This window comes from Pristiophorus japonicus, chromosome 14 (assembly GCF_044704955.1).
Source record: "Pristiophorus japonicus isolate sPriJap1 chromosome 14, sPriJap1.hap1, whole genome shotgun sequence".
In the NCBI taxonomy this organism is placed as follows: Eukaryota; Metazoa; Chordata; class Chondrichthyes; family Pristiophoridae; genus Pristiophorus; species Pristiophorus japonicus.
In genome coordinates this window covers 71938521-71956737 of record NC_091990.1, presented here as the reverse complement: position 1 = coordinate 71956737, position 18217 = coordinate 71938521, and the positions used below count along the sequence as shown (strand labels likewise).

The 18217-nt window shown below is 46.4% G+C and overlaps 1 protein-coding gene across 1 annotated transcript in view; it reads left to right on the top strand.

Annotated features, from left to right (window-relative positions):
- LOC139279608 (GATA zinc finger domain-containing protein 14-like) overlaps positions 1-5339 on the top strand; it is a 319765-nt gene extending 314426 nt beyond the window's left edge. Inside the window, exon 47 of the mRNA XM_070898724.1 lies at positions 5279-5339. The gene's annotated coding sequence lies outside the window, so the exon portion shown is untranslated. The remainder of the gene's footprint in view (positions 1-5278) is intronic.
- Positions 5340-18217: the final 12878 nt, after the last annotated feature.

Sequence of the window (18217 nt, the reverse complement as noted above, 5' to 3'; positions counted from 1 at the left end):
ACACCAAAAGGCAGAAAATGCGAGTGGGAGTTGTGTACTGACCACCAAACAGTAGTAGTGAGATTGGGGATGGCATCAAACAAGAAATTAGTGATGCGTGCAATAAAAGTACAGCAGTTATCATGAGTGACTTTAATCTACATATAGACTGGGCTAACCAAACTGGTAGCAATACGGTGGAGGAGGATTTCCTGGGTGTATAAGGGATGGTTTTCTAGACCAATATGTCCAGGAACCAACTAGAGAGCTGGTTATTCTGGACTGGGTGTTATGAAATGAGAGGGGATTAATTAGCCATCTTGTTGTGCGAGGCTCCTTGGGGAAGAGTGACCATAATATGGTAGAATTATTCACTAAGATGGAGAGTGACACAGGTAATTCAGAGACTAGGGTCCTGAACTTAAGGAAAGGTAACTTCCATGGTATGAGACGTGAATTGGCTAGAATAGACTGGCAAATTATACTAAAAGGGTTGACGGTGGATAGGCAATGGCAGACATTTAAAGATCACATGGATGAACTTCAACAATTATACATCCCTGTCTGGCGTAAAAATAAAATGCGGAAGGTGGCTCAACCGTGGCTAACAAGGGAAATTAGGGATAGTGTTAAATCCAAGGAAGAGGATTACATTGGCCAGAAAAAGCAGTAAACCGGAGGACTGGGAGAAATTTAGAATTCAGAAGAGGACGACAAAAAGTTTAATTATGAGGGGAAAATAGAGTATGAGAGGAAGTTTGCTGGGAACATAAAAACTGACTGCAAAAGCTTCTATAGATAAATGAAGAGAAAAAGAGTAGTGAAGACCAATGTAGGTCCCTTGCAGGCAGAATCAGGTGAATTTATAATGGTGAACAAAGAAATGGCAGACAAATTGAACAAATACTTTGGTTCTGTCTTCACTAAGGAAGACACAAATAACCTTCTGGAAATACTAGGGGTCGGAGGGTCTAACGAGAAGGAGGAACTGAAGGAAATCCTTATTAGTCAGGAAATTGTGTTGGGGAAATTGATGGGATTGAAGGCCGATAAATCCCCAGGGCCTGATAGGCTGCATCCCAGAATACTTAAGAAAGTGGCCCTATAAATAGAGGATGCATTGGTGGTCATTTTCCAACATTCTATAGACTCTGGATCAATTCCTGTGGATTGGAGGGTAGCTAATGTAACCCCACTTTTTAAAAAAAGGAGAGAGAAAGAAAACAGGGAATTATAGACCGGATAGCCTGACATCGGTAGTGAGGAAAATGTTGGAATCAATTATTAAAGATGTAATAGCAATGCATTTGGAAAGCAGCGACAGGATCGGTCCAAGTCAGCGTGGATTTATGAAAGGGAAAATCATGCTTGACAAATCTTCTAGATTTTTTTGAGGATGTAACTAGTAGAGTGGCAAGGGAGAACCAGTGGATGTGGTGTATTTGGACTTTGAAAAGGCTTTTGACAAGGTCCCACACAAGAGATTAGTGTGCAAAATTAAAGCAAATGGTATTGGGGATAATGTATTGATGTGGATAGAGAACTGGTTGGCAGACAGGAAGCAAAGAGTGGGAATAAACGGGTCCTTTTCAGAATGGCAGGCAATGACTAGTGGGGTACGGCAAGGTTCAGTGCTGGGACTCCAGCTATTTACAATATACATTAATGATTTAGATGAAGGAATTAAGTGTAATATCTCCAAGTTTGCAGATGACACTAAGCTAGGTGGCATTGTGAGCTCTGAGGAGGATGCTAAGAGGCTGCAGAGTGACTTGGACACGTTAGGTGAGTGGGCAAATGCATGGCAGATGCAGTATAATGTGCATAAATGTGAGGTTATCCACTTTGGTGGCAAAAATAGGAAGGTAGAATATTATCTGAATGGTGACAGATTAGGAAAATGGGAGGTGCAACGAGACCTGGGTGTCATAGTACATCAGCCATTGAAATTTGCCATGCAGGTACAGCAGGCAGTGAAGGCGGCAAATGCCATGTTGGCCTTCATAGCGAGAGGGCTTGAGTATAGGAGCAGGGAGGTCTTACTGCAGTTGTACAGGGCCTTAGTGAGGCCTCACCTGGAATATTGTGTTCAATTTTGGTCTCCTAACCGGAGGAAGGACATTCTTGCTATTGAGGGAGTGCAGCGAAGGTTCACCAGACAGATTCCCGGGATGGCAGGGGTGATATATGAGGAGAGACTGGATCGACTGGGCCTGTATTCACTCGAGTTGAGAAGAATGAGAGGGGATCTCATAGAAACATATAAAATTCTGATGGGACTGGACAGGTTAGATGCAGGAAGAATGTTCCCGATGTTGGAGAAGTCCAGAACCAGGGGACATTGTCTAAGAATAAGGGGTAAGCCATTTAGGACTGAGATGAGGAGAAACTTCTTCACTCAGATAGTTGTTAACCTGTGGAATTCTCTACTGCAGAGAGTTGTTGATGTCAGTTCATTGGATATATTCAAGAGGGAGTTAGATATGGCCCTTACGGCTAAAGGGATCAAGGGGTATGGAGAGAAAGCAGGAAAAGGGGTACTGAGGTGAATGATCAGCCATGATCTTATTGAATGGTGGTGCAGGCTCGAAGGGCCGAATGGTCTACTCCTGCACCTATTTTCTATGTTTCTATGAGACCACATCGTGAACAGCGAATACAGTATACTAAAGTGAAAGTAGTACAATTAAATCGATGTTTCACCTGGAAGGAGTATTTGGGGCCCTGGACAGTGGGAAGGGAGGAGGTAAAAGGGCAGGTGTTGCATCTCCTGTGCTTGCACAAGAAGGTGCCGTGGGAAGGGGAGGAGGTGCTGGGGGAGACTGCGGAATGGACCAAGGTGTCGTGTTCAATGTGAGAACAAGTTCAACCAGGCGGAGGAGGGTGGTGGTGGATGGGGACTGGTTGGGCCCCTGCTCGAGGAAGAAGCAGGGCATCCTCAGGCCGTCCTGGTGGGGATTGGAAGTCCATAATGAAACTGGAAACTGTTAAAGCAGCGGAGGGTATCGGAGGAGTCACGGATGTCGGTGGGAAGAGACTGAACAAGGGGAGAACAAATAAGAGTCGGGCAAGAACAGGCTGAAACGATGGGTCTATCGGGGTAGTTCTGTTTGTGGATCTTGGGAAGGAGGTAGAAGCGGGCTGTGCTGGGTTGGGGAACTATGAGGTTGGTGGCTGTGGAGGGAAGATCTCCAGAGGAGATGAGGTCAGTGATGGTCTGGGAAACGATGGTTTGATGTTCGGTACAGGGGTCATGGTCCAGGGGACGGGTCAGAGAGTTGGTGATCAGCCTCTGCAAGGTAGAGTGTGAGTGTGCCACCCTCGTCAGTAGGTTTAATAAGAACAGAAGAAACAGGAGCAGGAGTAGGCCATACAGCCCTCGAGCCTACTCTGCCATTTAATGGCTGATCCAATCATGAACTCAGGTCCACTTCCCTGCCCACTCCCCATAACCCCTTATTCCCTTATCGGTTAAGAAACTGTCTGTGTGAAATATATTCAATGACCCAGCTTCCACAACTCACTGAGGCAGTGAATTCCACAGATTTACAACTCTCAGAAGAAATTCCTCCTCATCTCAGTTTTAAATGGGTGGCACCTTATTCTAAGATTATGCCCTCTAGTTCTAGTCTCCTCTATCAGTGGAAACATCCTCTCTGTATCCACCTTGTCAAGCCTCCTCATAATCTTATACGTTTCGATAAGATCACCTCTCATTCTTCTGAATTCCAATGAGTAGAGGCCCAACCCACTCAACCTTTCCTCATAAGTCAACCCCCTCATCCCCGGAATCAACCTAGTGTACCTTCTCTGAACTGCCTCCAAAGCAAGTATATCCTTTCGTAAATATGGAAACCAAAACTGTACACAGTATTCCAGGTGTGGCCTCACCAATACTCTGTATAGCTGTAGCAAGACTTCCGTGTTTTTATACTCCATCCCCTTTGCAATAAAGGCCAAGATTCCATTGGCCTTCCTGATCACTTGCTGTACCTGCATACTAATCTTTTGTGTTTCATGCACCAGGACCCCCCAGGTCCCGCTGTACTGCAGCATTTTGCAATTTTTCTCCATTGAAATAATAACTTGCTCTTTGATTTTTTTCTGCCAAAGTGCATAACCTCACACTTTCCAACATTACACTTCATCTGCCAAATTTTTGCCCACGCTTTTAGCCTGTCTATGTCCTTTTGCAAGTTTTCTGTGTCCTCCTCACACATTGTTTTTCCTCCCATCTTTGTATCATCAGCAAACTTGGCTATGTTACACTCAGTCCCTTCATCCAAGTCGTTAATATAGATTGTAAATAGTTGGGGTCCCAGCACTGATCCCTGCGGTGCCCCCACTAGTTACTGGTTGCCAACCCGAGAATGAACCATTTATCCGGACTCTGTTTTCTGTTCGTTAGCCAATCCTCTATCCATGCTAATATATTACCCCCAACCCTGTGAACTTTTATCTTGTGCAGTAACCTTTTATGTGGCACCTTGTCAAATGTCTTCTGGAAGTCTAAATACACCACATCCACTGGTTCCCCTTTATCCACCCTATTCGTTACATCCTCAAAAAATTCCAGCAAATTTGTCAAACATGACTTCTCCTTCATAAAGCCACATTGACTCTGCCTGACGGAATTATGTTTTTCAAAATGTCCTGCAACAGTTTCTTTAATAATGGACGCCAACATTTTCCCAACTACAGATGTTAGGCTAATTGGTCTATAGTTTCTTGCTTTTTGTCTGCCTCCTTTTTTTTTTAAATAGGGGTGTTACATTTGCAGTTTTCCAATCTGCTGGGACCTCCAAAATTCCCTGGATTCTGGGGTAAATTACAACCAATGCATCCACTATCCCTGCCGCTACTTCTCTTAAGTCCCTAGGTTGGGGTTGACAATGACAAAGTTGGGGTTAGATCTGAGAGAGCAGGAGTGCTGCAAGTTCAGAGGGAGGTAGGTTGGAGACCTAACTACTTTGGCCGAGGTATTAACCTAAATAATAAATAGGTTAATGCCCATGAATAAAAATGGAGAGAGGTATGACATGATAAACATTTGAGCACTAATATCGCAAACAGTCATTTCTAGGCTTGATGTCCTCGAATTATTCCGTCAAATAAGCAATATGCTGGTCAGAGAAGAGTCCTGATTAGCCTAAGTAAGGCGTAGCTTCATGGTGCATTTAAATAACCTTTGTAACCATGGCTGTCTGCTATAATGGTTAAGTTAATGAAAAGCCAATATTTATCCAGACAACTTGTTGATTATGTTGGAACTAAAATATGTTTTTATTTTTATTTTCAGAGGTTCATAGGTTTAGATTCAACTGGTTGCTGCAAGTTATACAACTGTGAACAAGAAAAATGTAGGTACTCTGAGGATTTACTCCATTGCACTTGGTTTCAAAAAAGCTCATTTTATAAAAATTAAACAACTTTTATAAGATGTTTTCGCATAATGGGTTACGCAAGGAATTTTTAAAAAATTATTCCTTCAGAGAATGTGGGCATTGCAGGCAAGTCCAACATCTATTGCCCATCCCTAATTGCCCTTCTTGAACCACTGCAGTCCGTGTGGTGAACTCCCACTGTGCTGTGAGGGGGGATGGGGGGGGGGGGGAAGTTCCAGGATGTTGACCCAGCGACGATGAAGAAACGGAGATATACTTCCAAGTCAGGATGGTGTGTGACTCGGAGCGGAACTTGGAGGTGGTGGTGTTCCCATGCGCCTGCTGCCCTTGTCCTTCTAGATTGTAGAGGTCGTGGATTTGGGAGGTGCTGCCGAATAAGCCTTGGCAGTGCATCTTGTAGATGGTACACACTGCAGCCATGATGTGCCGGTGGTGGAGGGAGTGAATGTTGAAGGTAGTGGGTGGGGTGCCGATCAAAGCGGGCTGCTTTGTCCTGGATGGTGTTGAGCTTCTTGAGTGTTGTTGGTGCTGCACTCATCCGGGCAAGTGCAGAGTATTCCATCGCACTCCTGACTTGTACCTTGCAGATGGTGAAAGGCTTTGGGGAGTCAGGAGGGGAGACACTCGCCACAGGATATCCAGCTTCTGACCTGCTCTAGTAGCCACAATATTTACGTGGTCCAGTTAAGTTTCTGGTCAATGGTGACTCCCCAGGATGTTGATTGTGGGGGATTCGGCGATGGTAGTGCAGTTGAATGTCAAGGGGCGGTGGTTCGACTCTCGCTTGTTAAAGATAGTCATTGCCTGATGTCATGTATGTAACCTTTATGTAACAACATTGCAATACTGTATATACGCAAGAAATGCACACCTTGACCACAAGGGATGAACTTGTGGGAGACACTCCTCACCTGGTCATCCAGGTATATAAAGGGAGGTCCCACGCAGGGTCATCATTTCTTGGTCCTGTGAATAAAAGTTCAGGTCATGGAGTGACCTTGTCCATAGAATATGCCTCGTGTGGATTTGTGGTATTGTGTAAAGACTTTACATTGGCGACGAGAAACGGGAATCAACGACCCACGAGAATGGCAGCACAGATGAACGGTACTGTGTTGGTGAGGACTGGGACGATTTCATTGCGAGGCTCCAGCAGAGTTTTGTCACGAAGGACTGGCCGGGAGACGCAGCGGCCGACAAGTGAAGGGCTCATCTGCTGACCAGCTGTGGACCTAAGACTTACGCACTCACGAAAGACCTGCTAGCACCCGAGAAGCCGGCGGATAAAACCCTCGAAGAGCTCAGCAAACTAATCGGTGAGCACCTCAAACCGGCGAGCAGCATACACATGGCCTGACACAGACTCTATACCCACCAACGCCAGGAAGAACAGATCATACCGGATTTTGTTGCGGACCTCCGGCGCTTGGCCAGCCTCTAAGTTCACAGACGCCTGCAGGGAGGAGATGCTAAGGGATTTCTTTATTGAGGGCATCGGTCATGCTGGGATTTTCAGAAAGCTAATTGAGACCAAGGACTTGACCTTGGAAGCGGCAGCGTTGATGGCTCAGACTTTTATGGCGGGGGAGGAGGAAACCAAGATAATATACACGCGCAATTCTGCCTCCAACGTGGCGCTGGATCAGGGAGTCAATATCATAAATGCGACACAGAGCCCCGCAGGCAGGCAAGGGCAGTTCGAGACATCCCAGGCAGCAATAGATCCAAAAGTAAGTCTCCAGCAGAGACAATGGCAGGCTGAACGGACATTTACGCCCCCCCAGTGGACAATGCGGCCCGGGATGGGGCCATTGACACCCACTAACAGGATGCTCAAGAGCAGTCAAAGGGACAATCAGCGAGGAATGCCTTGCAACAGCTCTTTTGTTCACAACAATGGGAATCTCAGTTCATGCTGGAGGTATGGGGGCAGATATGCTGCCAGGACTTGCAGGTTTCAACAGTTCGTCTGCAGGAATTGTAACCTCAATGGCCATTTAGCCAGAATGTGCAGAAAGCCTGTAACCAGGCGGATGAACCAGATGAGGGGTCTGCGAGGCAGGATGACGCTTGGGGCAAATCAATGGATGCTGAAGTTCAGCGGGTTCATGTGGCAAACATTCACAGCTCATATACCAAAACGCCACCTATGATGATGAAAGTCCTATTAAACGGCATCCCTGTACGCATGGAGCTGGACACGGGGGCCAACCAGTCACTCATGAGTGTTCAACAATTCGAAAAGCTGTGGCCACTCAGCCAGCAGACCCAAACTAGAACGCATCGAGACGCAATTACGGACGTACACCAAAGAAATCATTCCAGTGCTAGGCAGTGCAATGTTGGCGGTCACACACAATGGATCGGTGAACCAGCTGCCGCTCTGGATTGTCCCGGGCAATGGTCCCGCACTGTTGGGGAGGAGCTGATTAGCTGAGATGAACTGGAAATGGGGGGGGATGTGCACACCATGTCATCTGTGGAGTGAAGTTCATGCTCACAAGTCCTACAGCAATTTGAGTCACTGTTTCAACCTGGCATCGGGATGTTCAAAGATACCAAAGTAGTGATACGCATCACCCCGGACGCCAGATCAGTGCACCACAAAGCCAGAGCTGTGCCGTATGTGATGCGGGAGAAAATTGAGAGCGAGTTGGACCGGTTGCTGAGAGAGGGCATCATCTCGCCCGTTGAATTCAGCGACTGGGCAAACCCTATCGTTCCCGTCCTAAAAGCGGATGGCTCGGTCAGGATCTGTGGCGACTACAAGGCCACTATCAACCGAGTGTCCCTACAAGACCAATACCCACTCCGAGAGCGGAGGACCTTTTTGCCATGCTGGCAGGCGGCAAGCTGTTCACCAAGTTGGACCTCATTTCAGCCTACATGACCCAAGAACTGGCTGACGAATCTAAACTACTGACCACCATCACCACGCACAAGGGGCTGTTTGTTTACAACAGATGTCCGTTTGGCATTCGATCAGCGGCCGCGATTTTTCAAAGAAACATGGAAAGCCTGCTCAAATCCATTCCCGGAACGATCGTATTTCAGGACGACATCCTCATCACCGGTCGTGACACCGAGGAACACCTCCACAACCTGGAGGAGGTGCTACGCCAACTGGACCAGGTAGGCCTGCGACTCAAGAAGTTTAAGTGTGTGTTTTTGGCTCTCAAGGTTGAGTTTCTGGGCAGGAGGGTTGCTGTAGACGGGATTCGGCCTACCGAATCCAAAATGGAGGCGATGAGACGAGTGCCCAGGCCCTGCAACACATCGGAGTTGCGTTCATTTCTGGGACTCTTGAACTATTTCGGGAACTTTCTGCCGAACTCAAGCACATCGTTGGAGCTGCTACACGTGCTCCTGCGTAAGGGTTGTGATTGGTTTTGGAGGGACTGTCATGAACGGGCTTTCAATCGGGCGTGGAACCTACTTTGTTCAAATAAGTTGTTGACCCTGTACAATCCTCGTAAGAAATTGGTTCTGACATGTGATGCATCGTCCTATGGGTTTGGTTGCGTGTTGCAGCAGGGTAACGCTGAGGACCAACTACAACCTGTGGATTATGCCTCCAGGTCGCTCTCTCAAGCTGAACAGGGATATGGGATGGTTGAGAAGGAAGCACTCGCATGTGTCTATGGGGTGAAAAAGATGCATCAGTACCTTTTTGGCACGAGGTTCGAATTAGAAATGGACCACAAGCCGTTAACATCCCTGCTGTCAGACAGCAAGGTCGTCAATGCCAATGAGTCAGCTCGCATACAGCGATGGGCTCTCACGCTCGCTGTGTATGACTACACCATCCGGCACCGAAAATTGCGTTGACGCGCTCAGCAGGCTTCCACTGGCCACCACTGAGGGGGCAGCGGAGCAAAGCGCTGAGATGGTCATGGCTGTCGATGCCTTTGACAGCGCAGGCTCCCCCATTACAGCCCGCCAGATCAAAATCTGGACCAACAGAGATCCCCTCCTATCCTTGATTCAGAAATGTGTCTTGACTGGGGATTGGGCGCCCACACACGGAGCATGCCCTGAGGAGGTCAGACTATTTCACAGACGGATGGATGAGCTCTCCATCCAAGCCGAATGCCTGCTATGGGGCAGCCGGCTAGTTATGCCCCAGAGGGGCAGTGAAGCATTCATCAGGGAACTCCACAACGAGCACCCGGGCATCGTGCTGATGAAGGCCATTGCCCGGTCACGTGTGGTGGCCGGGAATTGATTCAGACCTGAAACACTGTGTTCGCAGGTGCACGACATGTGCCCAGCTAGGTAATGCCCCCAGGGAGGCTCCACTCAGTTCGTGGCCCTGGCCCACCAGGCCATGGTAACGTATTCACGTAGACTACGCGGGCCCGTTCATGAGAAAAATGTTTCTCATTGTGGTTGATGCGTACTCGAAATGGATCGAGTGCATCATTTTGAATTTGTGCATGACACCCACCACTGTGGAGAGTCTGCGCGCGGTCTTTGCGACCCACGGCTTGCAGGACATCCTTGTTAGCGATAATGACCAATGTTTCACAAGCTACGAATTCCGGGAGTTCATGTCGGATAATGGCATTAACCATGTCAGGACAGCACCGTTCAAGCTGGCCTCCAATGGCCAGGCGGAATGTGCGGTCCAAATCATAAAACAAGGCATGCTCCGGATTCAAGGACCCTCTCTTCAATGCCGCCTATCGCGCCTCCTGCTGGCCGATAGGTCCCGACCGCACTCGCTCACGAGGGTCCCGCCCACGGAGCTAGTCATGAAACGAACACTCAAAACTTGGCTATCCCTCATTCATCCAGTTCTGTCCGACATTGTTGAGGGCAAGTGTCAGTCACAAAATGAGTACCATGACCGAAATTCAAGGGGGAGATGTATAGAAATTGATGACCCCGTATTTGTTCTCAATCACGCTTTGGGACCCAAATGGCCTGAGGGTACTGCAATAGACAAAGAAGGGAATAGGGTCATAGTGGTTAAACTTAACAATGGGCAGATATGCCGCAAGCATCTGGACCAAGTAAAAAAAAGATTCAGCATGGACACTGAGGAACTTGAAGATCATGAGATGGTATTCACACCACCGCCAGTGAACGAGCAACAAGAACATTCAGCTGCATGCACAGTTCTTGCGGTCAGCCCGGAATCACCACAGGTGACAGACACACATATCAAGACTCAACAACCAACTCAACTGCGGCACTCCACGAGAGAGTACAGACCACCCGAGAGACTTAACCTATGATCCCAACAAGATGTTGAAGGGGAGGTGATGTCATGTATGTAACCTTTATGTAACAACACTGCAATACTGTATATATGTAAGAAATGCACACCTTGACCACAGGGGGTGAACTTGAGGGAGACACTCCTCACCTAGTCATCCAGCTATATAAAGGGAGGTCCCACGCAGGGTCATCACTTCTTAGTCCTGTGAATAAAGGTTCCGGTCATGGAGTGACCTTGACTATAGAATGTGCCTCGTGTGGATTTGTGGTATTGTGTAAGGACTTTACACCTGGCACGAATGTTACTTGCCATTTATGAGCTCAAGTCTGAATGTCGTCCAGATCTTGCTGCATGCGGGCATGTACTGCTTCATTATCTGAGGAGTTCCAAATGTCATGGAACACTCTGCAGTCATCAGTGAACATCCCCACTTCTGACTTGATGGAGGGAAGGTCATTGATGAAGCAGAAGATGGTTAGGCTTAGGACACTGCGTTGAGGAACTCCTGCAGCCATGTGCTGCGGCTGTAATGATTGACCTCCAACCACCACAACCATCTTCCTTTGTGCTGGGTATGACTCCAGCCAGTGGAATGTTTTCCTCCCAATTCCCATTGACTTCAGTTTTACTCGGGCTCCTTGATGCCACACTTGGTTAAATGCTGCCTTGATGTCAAGGGCAGTCACTCCCACCTCACCTCTGGAATTTAGCTCTTTTATCCATGTTTGGACCAAGGCTGCAATGATGTCTGGAGCCGAGTGGTCCTGGCGGAACCCAAACTGCATCGGTGAGCAGGTTATTGGTGAGCAAGTGCCGCTTGATAGCACTGTTGATGACACCTTCCATCACTTTGCTGATGATTGAAAGTAGACTGATGAGGCAGTAATTGGCCGGATTGGATTTGTTCTGCTTTTTATGGACAGGACATATCTGGGCAGCTTTCCACGTTGTCGGATAGATGGCAGTGTTGTAGCTGTACTGGAACAGTTTGGCTCGAGGTGCGGCTAGTTCTGGAACACAAGTCTTCAGCACAACAGCCGGATGTTGTTGGGGCTTATTGCCTTTGCTGTATCCAGTGTGCTCAGCCATTTCTTGATATCACGTGGAGTGAATCGAATTGGCTGAAGACTGGCTTTTGCGATGGTGTAGACCTCAGGAGGATGCTGACATGGATCATCCACTCCGCACTTCTGACTGAAGATAGTTGCAAACTCTTCAGCCTTGTCTTTTGCACTCACGTGCTGGGCTCCGCCATCATTGAGAATGGGAATATTTATGGAGCCTTTAGTTGTTTAATAGGCCACTATTCATGACTGGATGTGGCAGGACTACAGAGCTTTGATCTGATCTGTTGATTGTGGGATCGCTTAGCCCTGTCTATAGCATGCTGCTTCCGCAGTGGTGCAGTCATGCTAATATTGACCGTGTAATCACTGATCATGGTCTGTTTGATCCCATAGTGGATATAACAGTAGTGCACTGCAATATGCATGCCCATTCTCAGCCACAATGATGTGCAACAGAGGTTTTACTTCTCAGTAAAGTACATTAGGACATTTTATACGTTAAAGGGGCTATATAAATACAAATTGTTGTTGAAGGTAACAGACAGATTGAAGAATATTGCAGGATAGAATACTGAAATGAGATATGTTGGGTTGCTCGCATATACATAGTGGTGGAGGCCTGGAAGAAAGTTGCTTACAGAAGGTGAAAAGTAGACCAAAAGGAAATCGGGATTAAAAAGTAGTTCAATTCTCTATTGAGATGGGTTAAAAAAAAAAGATATATTCATAAAGCGCCTTTCACAATCTCATTTCATCCTAAAGCTAATGGAGTATTTATTTTGAAACGTTGCAATGTAGGGAAACGCAGCAGCCAATTGTACACAGCAAGTTTCCACAAAGTGCACTTAAATAAATGACCAGATAATCTGTTTTAGTGAATTTGGTTGAGGAATAAATGTTGGCCAGGACACTGAGAACTCACCTGTTCTTCTTCGAATAAGGCACAGGAACTCTCATGTCCACTTGAGAGGGAAGACCGGGCCTCGGTTTAATGTCTCATCTGAAAGGCATCTCTGACAAGTCTCTGGAGTGAGACTTGAAACCCAAATCAACATGAATCCTAAGCAAGAGTGCTACCCACTGAGCCAAGGATGATACCTGGGTAAAACAACTCATTGCAGTTATAGTGTGCTCCTGCTGTCCCAGAGCTGTCTTCCAATAGACATAAAAAGGAAATGATGGATAATGAGCATGGGAAAAGAGATGGGGAATCAACATATTAGGATGGAAAACCAAAGTCATGATCGAAGAGGAATGTTTTGAAAGGAAGAAGCGAAGTGGCAAAGTGGAGGGAACTGGGTAGACAATTCCAGAGGTTGAAAGAGCAGTCAATGATGGTGGAGTGGAGGGAGCAAGGACAGGTTCAGTGTCAAAGGAGCAGAGAGTGCATGCAGGAATGAATGGCGTTTCAGGTGGGGTGGGTGAAGAGGGGCGAGTCCTTGGAGAGATTTGAAAAAGAGGTCAATAATTTTGAAATTGACACTCTTGGACACGAGGAGTCAGTGGAGCTTTGAGAGGATTGTGGTGATTGGAGTGTGGCACTTGGTGCAGGTGAGGAATGTGGGCTGCAATGTTTTAGATGACTTGAAGCTTGTGGAGGGTTGATAGGGGGAGGGTATTGCAGAAGCCAATCCTAAGGCGATGATGGCATGGACGACAAAAAACACAAATTTAACACAAAACAGGTATTATAGGTACATCTGGGTTTAGTTTTTACCCATTTTCTGATCAGTGATAGAAGTAAACAGCAACTTCAGCATTTTCTGTTTGAGGAGACTTTACTGGTTTAAAAGTAAGTGGGAAACTATTAAGTGTATATCTGGAAGAAATCAGTTGGAAATAGCCCAGTTTTCTTCTTCCACAAACCACATACATTTTTTGCAGTTGTAGGCTCTGTCCAACTTATTTAATCTTCTGAGGGAAGGCTATTCCTACTTCCCTTCCCCCCACCCCACAAGGAAAACGAGAAGATTTCTGGCATACCCATTTAATCTTCTATCATACATTATTCATCTTTCACCAATTGCCTTCAATTACATGACATTTCCATTAACCCAGCTTTTGCTGAGATGCAGTATTCGATACACAGAAAGGTAACTGGTCCTTGGAGAACCAGGTAGTCTGATGGTAACGGTTTCCCTTTGCAGTAGTCCTGCCAGCTAGTGGCATAGTCTGGATGAAGGACTTGCGATCTCTCTCTAATGCAAAGTAACTTCTGTCAAATTAGAAGCACATGGCTGTCAGAAGAGTTGAGGATGAGGAAGGGCCGTTCTGGTGACCAAAGCTTATTCCAATGGCTTCTGCACATTCCTGCCCTTCTAGCCAAGAGGGAAAACAGTGAAATGAGCAAACGTTGATAAGATCTGGAAGAAAGATATCCAGGGGTCTCCTAGCAGCTACAATCAGGCTGCTCTGACACTGGAAGTATCAAACACCCACATGGCAGAATCGACCCAGGGTTTTTATGGCAGAGTCAGAGTCAGATTTTTCCTCTCCTTCCTTGTCATCTGATTCCCAATCACCTGTAGTATCAGAGAAGTTTCTGTGTCAGACCAGTCAGGCTGAAGAGTCAGGAGATCGTTGAAAGCAGCAAGACTGAGGGTGGCAAGACGCTCATTTATAAGCATGAAATCCTCAAAACTTGAATTCCTGTAATATAAAAAGGGCCGCTATGGTACCATGACCCTCTCAGTTTCAGCATGCTGACCTTCAATAGTGCTGGAGGAACACCAGTCACCCACCCCAGCAATGAATCCCTGGCAGTATTGGCAACTCCTATGAAAAACCGATGAACAAACTGGCCCACATTAATCTACACCAATGAAGCCTGAATCAGTAAAAACCTTTTGGTCCTAGGTGATACCAAACAAGCATGTCAGTCAGTAGCAAGAAAAGTGTGTGTGGTGTGTGTAGGGGGTTGGCAACTAGACCCAAGCGCTCTCGGGTTGTCCTGGAACCGCTGGTCAGGGAATACATCCCAGTTAATAGAAATGTCCCTTTTTTTTAAAAAGTGCAAATTACATCGAATTTACAACATAGGAAACAGGCCATTCAGCCCAACTGGTCTGTGCCAGTGTTTATGCTCCAGACAAGCCTCCTCATCGCACTCTATCAGCATAACCTTCTATTCCTTTCTTCATGTGCTTATCTTGCTTCTTCATAAATTCATCTATGCTATTCACCTCAACCGTTCTTCCGGTTCCACATTCTAACCACTCTGGGTAAAGAAGCTTCTCCTGAATTTCCTATTGGATCTAGTAGTGACGCCTATATTGATGACCTCTAATTTTGGTACAAGTGGAAACATTGTCTTTACGTCTACCCTATCATAATCTTAAAGACTTCTATCAGGTCACCCCTCAGCCTTCTCTTTTCTTGAGAAAAGAACACCAGCCTGTTTATCCTTTCCTGATCAGTATCATCTCTCAGTTCTTGTATCATCCTCGTAAATCTTTTTCCACCTTCACCAGTGCCTCTATATCATTTATATAATAGAGACCAGAACTGTGCAAGCATTGAATTAGTCATCAACATTTGCTTATTACAATAACTGGATTAAGAAAACTTTTTTTTAACTTCAGGTATGTGCAACTTAAAAACTTACCCATCAATTGGGCACACTAATATAAACTACAGACAGGAATCAATAACCTTGACATTACTGCTGGTAATATTAGCAGGACAGTGCTCAACATGTTTGCATCTGTCCACTGGTTACACACAAGTGTTCATCCATTTATTTACAATGAGTTCACACTATGTTTCTATTAGGGGAATCAAGGGGTATGGTGAGAAAGCAGGAATGGGGTACTGAAGTTGCATGTTCAGCCATGAACTCATTGAATGGCGGTGCAGGCTAGAAGGGCCGAATGGCCTACTCCTGCACCTATTTTCTATGTTTCTACCTCCACTATGAAAGAAACAGTTACATAATTAGCTTATAACATTACTGTCACATTTCTAGATTTTGGCCGAGAAGGGTCTTTTGGTTTAATTTCTATGTTGATCAATGCTCCATTTTTTTCCTGCGCGGGCCCATTAAATTAGTGGTGGTGCATGCACAGCATCTCTTCCAGCGGTAGCAACTAGTGAGCGGCCTGTGCGGGACCTCACAATTGGTGCGTGTCCACGCACCTTAGGGGTAACAAATTTGACTATGAAGTTAAATTTGGCTACAAGGAGTTAACTCCTAGTTATCTGGGATGGTGATTAGATCCTACAGTTGTAATACCAGACGAAGTAGTGCAGAATAATGCACACTTACAATATATTAGTTTGAGACCATGGGGAGGGGTAGGGGCTCACATCTTCGAGACGCTTGCATCTATAACATTGCAAAATCACAGAAGCCAGCTATGGGGGTAGTCCACAGGTCATGCTATCATGCTATAGATATTGGACAGTAAATGTAAAGGTGGTAGGGGATACGAGCTCTACTTGTAAGAGTGATCGATGACACTGAACCCAAGTATAGAGTCCAGACCCAACTTTTGTATGGTAACTTCTGGGCTCATATTTTAAATCCTCAAATGTTTGATTACTAAAATAATTAAGGAATATTGCGTTCCGATCAACTCCTCCTGAATGCTAGATATGACTGTCAGATCCTTTAACCTTTCTATTTCTCTTAACAGCACAATGTTTACTTACCAGCTACACGGAGACGCTGACGGTAAATGGCTGTGAACTAAACGTCACCATGACCCACTGTGGTGGATATTGCGATTCATCAACTAAGTAAGAAATTATTGGTAATATTACAGCCCCCGAGCCTAAACGTTCAGAAATACAAACATTTATAGCAAGGAGGTTTTCAGGCATGCCCAGTTCCTAGAACAAACAGCTACAAAATACTAACGGCGCGAGGCTAACATTCAAACTAGGGGCCGAAATTCAGGGTTTCAAAGAGACCCATTAATACCCGTTTGCGGCGGCCATTCCTAAAAATCGACCGGCCGCCGCTTTGGGGTCAGCAAGCCGACCCGACCTAAATTCAGGTCGGGGATTTTTCGGCCTGGACCCTATCCCACCCGAGTGGTTGCACCGCCAATGAAAACAATAAAAAATCAATAAAAATACTTACCCATCGATTTTCACCTGAATCCCTCAATCGCCCGCTGCACAATGCCCCCGGCAGGTTTTTCTGTCGGTGCACCATCTCTGAACTGAGTGCAGCCCGACAGCGTGGCCGCACTTAAAGGGGAGGGCCCACAGCCGTGGCCACAATGGAAAGATTTTTTGCCAGCTGACTTGCCGATTGGCCAGAAAAATACTGCCCCTGGGTTCGACCGGGCCACCAACGGGTAAGCCTGGCATCCCCTCTGGGGTGCCAGGCTGCTGGCCCAGCCGAAACCCTCTCTGGTGGCCCAGTGGCCAAAGTTAAAAAATGATAGATTTTCTCCTCTTTAATGGAGGAGAGAGAGCATGGTGACACACATGCGCTGTGACGTCACCACGACTCCACCACTGATTGACAGCGATGGAGGCCCCGAGTGACCCATTTTCAGCCAGTCAGCCTGGCTTTGAACCTGAGGCCCGCCCCATCATGATCAATTTCCTGAAAACATTTCAAAGTCCTGAAAATGGATTTACTTACCATACCAGGTGTTTCCCACAGTAAGTACCACTCCAAAACTCATCCGTGCGCCAGCTTTCTGATGCACTTGAATTTCGAACCCTGAAGAACTAATATGGAGCTAAATATGAACAGAAAATAATTAACATGGTAAATGACGACATAGAAAATAGATGCAGGAGTAGACCATTCGGCCCTTAGAGCCTGTACCACCATTCAATAAGATCATGGTTGATCATTCCCTCAGTATCGCTTTCCTGCTTTTTCTCCATACCCCTTGATCCCCTTAGCCGTAAGGGCCATATCGAACTCCCTCTTGGATACATCCAATGAACTGGCATCAACAACTCTCTGCGGCAGGGAATTCCACAGGTTAACAACTGTCTGAGTGAAGAAGTTTCTCCTCATCTCAGTCCTAAATGGCCTACCCCTTATCCTAAGACTGTGTCCCCTGGTTCTGGACTTCCCCAACATCGGGGACATTCTACCCGCATCTAACCTGTCCCGTCCTGTCAGAATCTTATATGTTTCTATGAGATCCCCTCTCATCCTTCTAAACTCCAATGTACAAAGGAGTTGATCCAGTCTCTCCTCATATGTCAGTCCTGCCATCCCGGGAATCAGTCTGGTGAACCTTCGCTGCACTTCCTCAATAGCAAGAATGTCCTTTCTCAGATTAGGAGACCAAAACTGAACACAATATTCCAGGTGAGACCTCACCAAGGCCCTGTACAACTGCAGTAAGATCTCCCTGCTCCTATACTTAAATCCCCTAGCTATGAAGGCCAACATACCATTTGCCTTCTTCACCGCCTGTGTACCTGTATGCCAACTTGCAATGACTGATGTACCATGATGTACCCAGGTCTCGTTGCACCTCCCCTTTTCCTAATCTGCCACCATTCAGATAATATTCTGTCTTCACGTTTTTGACCCCAAAGTGGATAACCTCACATTTATCCACATT